The 7375-nt window shown below is 33.8% G+C and overlaps 1 protein-coding gene across 1 annotated transcript in view; it reads right to left on the minus strand.

The window, feature by feature from the left end:
* The window catches only part of LOC108975506 (GATA-binding factor C), a gene marked incomplete in the record, with an annotated part of 123053 nt that overhangs the window by 54544 nt on the left and 61134 nt on the right, over nucleotides 1-7375 (minus strand).

A 7375-nucleotide genomic window follows, 5' to 3' on the forward strand; every position in this document is an offset into this window, starting at 1 on the left:
TCGTAAGCATTAAAGAACTCAATTTACATTTTTTGATAGTACGTTGTTTTGCATTTTAGATGACGATATATATGGTATATCATATAGATAGATATATGACTTTAACTACCATTTTCTCTATTAAAAACAGAAAAAAATCATTATAGTGTTAAATTTGATTTTAAAATACAATAAAAAATCTGTCCCGACATTCCAGCACCTGTCTCTTATACACATCTAGATGTTGCTGTGATAAATGTTCAAACCGCTTCAAAATAAAACTTTTCAAACTCGAGCTTTCACCAGAGCTTTCATGAAAGCTTTCATAGATGCATTAGGAACTAATACCTCGCTAAAATATTCAAGAAAATATAATGTCGTCAAACTATGAAARCTTTAAAACTTTTCCAGAGAGCTTTCAATAAAGCTTTAATATCAAAAAATTGCWTCATTAGGCGATATCTGGTGCCAAACATTGTGATTAAAAATTTATGCCTARCGGTTTCATTTCTTAAAACATTACATGCGTATGTATATAATACTCTCCCTTATTCCACACCTTTGCCTCACAATTCCTTGTAAATCGTTTTACAACCGGCAGATACTGCTACAAAATGAAAGCGYAAAAGCGCGCTTAACTACCTTTTATTGCTACTTTCCACCACATTTCCCAGAGCATAGTATTTATTACGTTTTTTCGAGTGCATTTTGGAGATTTTCGTGGAAATCTTCAATTTAGTTTTACGAGTGCACATTAAGAATATTCTACGTGCGCGCACATTTTTCACATTTTTCACATTTTCTCCACATTTTTATGTATTATTTTTATAACTTTTATGCGCTTTTCAGTTTATCGAGGGTGTGAAGAGTAGAAAGGGCGCGCACATAAACACAAATGAGAACAAAAGAGAATATTTAGGGGGAATTAGTTGTAAGACAGTTGACAGTAGTTATAGCTAACGGCTTTTTATTGTTGTTCCAATTGTATAACGACATCATATTATGTGTTCAAAGCTTTCAGAGAAATTAATTTAAGCGTTTTGCGTGTTTGCCATTAACCGCAAGTGAAAATAAAGGAATTTCCAGTGGCGAATTGTGCGAAGACCACGCTCCCTTCAAGCAGCAGTCACTCCCTTCCAACTAACGCTCRTACGCACACACGACGTGCGTTCTTCATGCGCATTTTTGTCAGCCAAATGGATTGTTAAATAAACAGTTCATTTGTTTGGGACGCGCTTCGCCCATTCGTGCTGTCATTGTGATTTGACATTTTTGTTGTGTGGTTTCGGAGAGCTTTTGGCAATTACATACGACCATTTTTGGGCATTTTTAATTGCCACACATTCAATTATCACWTTTTCTTCGTAATTCAATTTGTTATTGTAGTTGTGGTCATGTGGCGTTGTTAACACCTGAGCATTAGGCAGATCTATTTACATATCTGGGATTGGTGTTCTAATCTAGTTGCTGTTACGAGACGTCACCAGCTGATTTGCTTTGATTTGATGGCGTTTTCGCTACAGTCTTTTTTGTTTTTGTTTTTTATGGGTGTGCTTTTTGTTATTAGTGTTAACAAGCGACCTTTTGATGTTGATAACAAAATTGTGTTTGCTATTGTTATATTGATTGTGTTTAATGTAAGTTATTTTTTTTTGTTATTGTAGAGTGCTTGCACTTATCAAAAATACAAATAGCAATAAAATTGCTGCGGTAGAAAGTTGTTTCGTGTTTCCGCTACACGCTTATCATTGTTTACAGAAATMATAAGATATACATATATAGTTATACTGTATATGAATCCATCATTTCCAAAAGCTTTTCCTGTGAGCTTTCTTAACATCTTTCTTTCAGTTTATATACACGTTTATGTAAAAGACTCAGTTTCATAAAAAAATTGTGTTCTCCAAAGTTTAAGAAAACTTTTCTCTTCAAAGTGCTCTAAGTTTCCTCTCGAATATTGTTTTTCAAAAACTTTTCCCTTGTAAGCTTTCACAAAAGTTTAAGAAATCTGTTTACTTTAAAATACTCTCTTAGCTAAGTAAATTTATTTTGGACTAAYGCACTTACTTAATGAGAACTGTAAATGTATGATGCTGCAAATTTTGACACTCTCGTTATAATACCCATAAATGTATATCAATAAAATTCATTAGCTCAAAAAGCTTTTTATGTAAGCTTTTCTAACACTTCCTCTGAATTAAATGCCCTTCCTTGCAGAAAATTTTCATATTAAAAATTTAATTGATTTTTAAAACTTCCCTCAGAACTTGTGACCTTGTGCATAATCTTATGAAGCTCGTGTTTCTAAAAGGCTTTTTGAACTAGGTAAATTGTTTTTTGAGTAAAATTAGGTAGCAAAGCTGATAATACTGGGCATATCATATACAATTAATTAGCTSMAAAAGCTTTTTATGTAAGCTTTTCTAASYCTTCCTTTGAATTAAATATGATTTATTGTAAAAYACTTAAGTTTTCAGTATATTAGAAAAAAAAGTATTTATTTTCAAAAGTTTTTTGCAAAATTTGTGAGCTTTTGGGAAAGTTTGTGAAAGCTTTAAAGTACGCTTTGAGCTAATTAACTAAGCTTTTAGGCAAAGTAAGCTTGTAATTATTATGAATATATTTATGTTTTGCAATGTTTAYAAGATTTATACTTTAAAAAGCTGATAAAACTTTAGCTTTTAAAGGGTTTACTSTGCTTTGCGTTATAGAAATTGGAGGAGGTCTGAATTTTCCAAGTGTTGATAGGTGTTTTAGAAGTTGGTTTGTTTGTTTTGTGTGGTTTTTTATTCTTTAAAATATATATAATTTTTGTAAAAGCTCTTTAGATTTTAGAGCTTTTAATACAGTTAATCTAAGCTGAGCACATTTTAGTAATTCCTAATAAGTCTTGAATGTGGCAATACTTTTTTTYAAATATTATTGAATTGCACTTTTCAAAACTTAAATTCGGTGGTGAATTTGCGTTGTTGCTCTTAAAATGGCAGTTGAAAAAAGTTTGTAATGCAAATTGGTTGCCGAAATTTCAAAAAAAAAAAAAAAAAAAATTTATTTAGTACCCAAAAACACGGAGATATAACTTCTTCCTTTTTTTTGTTTGCTATGCACCGCTCAGCGCTTTAAATCCAACTGTCGAAAATTATGCGGCATCAAATAATGAAAAGGCAACACCCCCGAAAATTAAATATGCATAAATTTTAATTATTAGTTGTCGCTAAGCGGCTCTTAAGCGCTACAACAAGTATGCAAATAAATTATTGCTTATTAGTTGGTGCAAAGTATGGCCGCTTTAAAAGCAAAAGAGTTAATATAAAAGAATTTAAAAAAAAAATTTCATTGATTTCGTTTCGCCATTTGCGAAGGATTTTTGTTTTTTAAATTTTTTATATTTTTTTTAAATTTATTTTTTTTATTTATTTTTCCCCCTTTTTGGTTTTTTTTTTTTGTAGGCATGGCACTTTGAACTGTGTGCGTTTCGAGGTATCGAATGAAGAAAAAAACAAAAACCAAAAAAACTTTCCGGCTGCTTTGCTTTTACTGCTGCGGTTATTAATATTTCAGCGACACAGTAGCTGTTCAATAAATTAGCATTATAAAAATTTATAAATCATCATAAAATGAACCAAGCAAAACAGAAAATGGGCACAAATGAGAGGCGATGGTGATGACAGCCGAAATGTTATATTCACACTCACACACGAAAGTTTGTGCAAAAAAGAAGATGACATACATACGCACATATATATTTGTATGTTAAATATATACAACTGTGTTATATTTTATATTAATTGTTATATATTTACGAGTATATAATTTATGCATTGTAATTGAAAATTTATTATAAATATATCGTCATCTAAAATGTAAAATAACATAACATCACTTTTCTTAAGTTTCCAGACGAAGGAAAAATGATTTAATAGAAACCACTCACTTTGAAATCAATTGGTTATAAACCGGTTATATATTGTTTATATGTTGGTTATATATTGGTTATATAGTGGTTATATCAGACATCGGCAGCTGAACATTTTATGCTCCATATATGTTTTAAAACAAATGGTTATAAAATGCGTATATTGTGGTTATATATGGGTTAAATATAGGTTATATATTGCTTATATCTGACAGCGGCTGAATTWTGTGCTCCATACATGTAATGTGATCCAGTGAATCGTAAGCATTAAAGAACTCAATTTACATTTTTTGATAGTACGTTGTTTTGCATTTTAGATGACGATATATATGGTATATCATATAGATAGATATTTGACTTTAACTATCATTTTCTCTATTAAAAACAGAAAAAAATCATTATAGTGTTAAATTTGATTTTAAAATACAATAAAAAATCTGTCCCGACATTCCAGCACACTGTCACGCTGACGCATAACCTAACAGGCTGAAACATCAATTAAATTAAGCGCAAAAACAAAACTCAGCTAACGAAGTTCAGCACAGCGTTTGATCTCAAATTTGATTTTTTTCAAAACTTTTAACCACATTTGCCTCACGCACAACTATAAAACCATACTCACACATCAAGAGCGGGCTCTCAACATGTCATAGGTTTATTTGCTTAGCAAAAAATTTTATGGCAAAACATGAGCAAAAAAAAAATATACAAAAAAAGAAAAAAATTGTGCAGCCTAAATAATTTTTGCCAGCCGCCGTGCGGTTACCACCTTMTCGCTCATAAACTTTATTAAAATTACTATTTAGCTGGTGTGTCATCAACGCTGCGGTTGACATGCTTGTAAAAGCGAGTGAAACATCATTAAAAATCACAAAACAGCAAAGAAACACCAAAGGAACAATAACCAAAAACACGTGCGCGCGCACACAGCAACATTTCTGCATGCCCATATGTGTGTGTGCTTGTATTTTTGTTGGCGTATAATAAAAATTAAGCAATATTTGCTTTGTTGTTAACAAGCTGACAATATACGGTCATCACCGTTGTTTTGTTTCACGTACCCTATGAAGACTATATACAAATATGTATGTGTGTGTGTGTGCCTGTGYGAGGCTGTGCGGTTATGTGGCATTGTGGTGCACAAAAGGTTCAGTGAAAGACAAAAGGTAACGCAAAAAGTGAAAAAAATCAAGAAGAAAACTTAATAAAAAAAATTAAAAAAAACAAAAAAGCAGTTAGAAGGCGCAAGCGCAGACGGAGGCTGAAACTGTCATGAAGAAAATTCCACCGAATTGAGCCAATGCAGACAGACRGACAGTTCACAAAAAACGCGTAGAGTTGTATTTAAAAATTTTGTTGTTGTTTGTTTCAATTTTTTCCTTCAGTTTCTCCCGGGGTTGTCACAGCCGACGACGCTCGGCGACGWTTTGGTAGCACGGCTGCTAGCCCTAAGCGAGCGACGGACCGACCGGCGGACCGCATTGTCGCCGTGCTGGACCAAAGCTAATAAATCAGTGAGTTAATGATGTTTATACCTTTGCGCACAGCAGCCAGTCAGTCAGTAAGCTGGCCAGTTAGTCAGTTGGCTGGTCGTTCAGCCTTCTAGCCATACGCAGCAACTCACTCACACGCTGACTGACCGCCCGGTTGTGCGACCGTGAATGTTTAGCGCTAGTGGTTGTTGTTGTTTTAATTTTTTTCGTTGTTTTTGGGTTTTTGTGTTGTTGTTTTGGTTGTTCGTGTTTGTTGTTGTTGTTGTTGTTGTTGTTAATTTAAACTGTTTGTGATTGTTGTTGTTGTTCCTGTTTACTTTTTTGTTGTTGTTATTGTTATTTTCACTGCTTTTTTGTTGTTGTTGTTTTGGTTTCATTGTTTTCGGACACTACGCTTACTACCGTTTTGCGACTAACTAGTACGAGCATGCTCCTCACTTACTTGCTCTTTGTGGCATGTAATTTTATTAAGAATTTTGTCGACACCACGCGCCTCCGGATTCCAGCGTAGTGAGCTTCTGCGGCGAGTGAGGGCGGCGCACGGGCTGAACGCTAGGTGTGTGTTTTCGTGGTTGTTGTTGTTTTTATTGCTGTTCACTATTTATACGTAGAATTTTGATATGCCACACTCTTGGTAGTGAGTACACATGACCCGCTGGATGCTGCTGCCATATTGCTATACAATCTTTCATGTATGTGTATGTGTGTGTGCTTGTATTTGTATTTTATGRCCATTAAATATTTTTTATATAATTKTACTCTCTTAAGGCTTTTGTTTTGATTTCAATTTGCCTTCAACAAAATGTTGTCGTTTTTGTTGTCTTTTATTTGTTCTTCAAGCCAGTTGTTGTTGTTGTGACTGCTATGTTTAGCCGTGTGATATTTATTTGTGGGCMAGCAATGACAGTTTTTATATTTATATACATATTTTTTATTCCCAGTTTTATGTGGTTGTTGTTGTTGCTGGTTGTAATAATTTTTCTCTCTTAACTTGCCACTTATGGTTCTTATTGTTGTTGTAGGCTTGAAAATAATATTTAATTTCGCCCTTTTTTCGTATAATACATAAAAATATAGGTATATGTTGGTATGTGTGCGTGAGGGTATGCCTGGGTCCTATTTGGGAGCTCCTGCCACTATGATTTAGTAGTTATAACTGTAATTCTTGCTTACAAATATCGGCTAGTTGTTGTCCCTTTTGCTACATGGCACAGTGAGTTCTAGGAAATTTGTGCACACTTTGGTATGAGGCTGCGTCTTCGGTTCCATATGTGAGCGCGTGTGTGTGTGTTTGTGCATGAATGCGTACCCAACCTGTTCATAGGGTCAGTGGCGTGCAACACAAGTATTTTAGTGACAATTGGCGTTGTGGTCGCTATCTATCTACACACACACACACATCTATTATTATTGTTATTGTTGTTTTCTAAAAATGTTGCCTGTTGTGTTAGTAGATTTTAGTTGTCTTCCTTCACATTTTTAKTTTAGCCATTTATTTGACACTTGGCGTCTGCTCTCAGCAACTATTACACATGCACACACACACAGCCACGCATTTGCAGCGGTTTGTTGGCATTGTCGCCTGYCTGTTTAATTGATAGAATGATCTGTCTTGATTCTGTATAATTTCCTATGTTTSCTTTGATTTGTTCTCACCGATACGTGGGCAATAAAATGCCTGTTGATTACTTTTTCTTGCGATTTTCATTTTTATTAAGAATTTTTTAATAGCTGTCTTGCTAGTAATTGGTGTTGTATTTGTTTTGAGTTGGCTTGCGGTGTTGTTGTGTGTGAGTTTGAGGTTAAACGTCTTCGTTTATTGGARTACTAAAGAGATGAAGTTATTCTTGTGAGAATATGAATTATGAGCCAAGGGTGAAAGTTGGRAAACCAAGTACGTGCATTTAACGGAGTTTTGAGGGAGATTTGAGCGAAGATAATTATTATTGTTGGGGTGTGCAGTGAGTTGTTATTGAGGGGAAATATT

The sequence above is a fragment of the Bactrocera latifrons genome, unplaced genomic scaffold (assembly GCF_001853355.1).
Source record: "Bactrocera latifrons isolate USDA-ARS-PBARC rearing strain unplaced genomic scaffold, ASM185335v1 scaffold_66, whole genome shotgun sequence".
Taxonomy (NCBI): domain Eukaryota; kingdom Metazoa; phylum Arthropoda; class Insecta; order Diptera; family Tephritidae; genus Bactrocera; species Bactrocera latifrons.